We start from the raw sequence: 611 nt of genomic DNA on the forward strand, positions 1-611 counted from the left end.
GGGAGAGCGCTGCCGATTTGATTTATTGTATTTCACTAGCTAGACTTTGCGCGTCGATTACGTCGCGTACGATTCGTAGAATTACACAATTGCCTTGGACGCATAAATGATGACGCGGTTATTATGATATTATAGGCAAATATAATACACAACAATCACAATCACTATTTGAAAAAGAAGTAAGGTTTTTTTTAAACGCTATGATCAACGCAGATGATGATTATGATTTTGAGGATGAAAAATTAATGGTGAGTAGATGAGAACATAATAAGCGCAGAAAACAAACATAGAAATACAGCATCGCGTTCAAAACCGAATAAACCACTTCGAATGTTGTCGTCATATGTAAAGCAAGCTTTTAGGGCTGTTTTTCGTCAAGTCATTTTGCATTAAAGCTACTGCAGTATTGTGCTTAATGTAACAAGCCTCTATTTGCTCGAGTTTCACAGATCGAAGCATGATCCATCAACCGAAAGCACATAATACGCATGGTCTGTCGCAAAGTAAACAGGACTTTTTGCATAGGAAAGTTTCTGGCGCCGCTATCTGAATGTATGTAGGTTTTGTTTGAAAGGTGCATCCTTTAAGGACTTTCAGTCATAATTTCATGG

The 611-nt window shown here is 37.6% G+C and overlaps 1 protein-coding gene across 4 annotated transcripts in view; it reads left to right on the forward strand.

Moving 5' to 3' along the window:
• LOC126577814 (sodium-dependent nutrient amino acid transporter 1-like) overlaps nucleotides 1–354 on the forward strand; it is a 6,654-nt gene extending 6,300 nt beyond the window's left edge. For all 4 annotated transcript variants that reach the window (XM_050239768.1, XM_050239770.1, XM_050239771.1 and 1 more), the window contains exon 6: nucleotides 1–354. This exon is cut by the window's left edge and continues 434 nt beyond it. The gene's annotated coding sequence lies outside the window, so the exon portion shown is untranslated.
• Nucleotides 355–611: the final 257 nt, after the last annotated feature.

This window comes from Anopheles aquasalis, chromosome 3 (genome assembly GCF_943734665.1).
Source record: "Anopheles aquasalis chromosome 3, idAnoAquaMG_Q_19, whole genome shotgun sequence".
In the NCBI taxonomy this organism is placed as follows: domain Eukaryota; kingdom Metazoa; phylum Arthropoda; class Insecta; order Diptera; family Culicidae; genus Anopheles; species Anopheles aquasalis.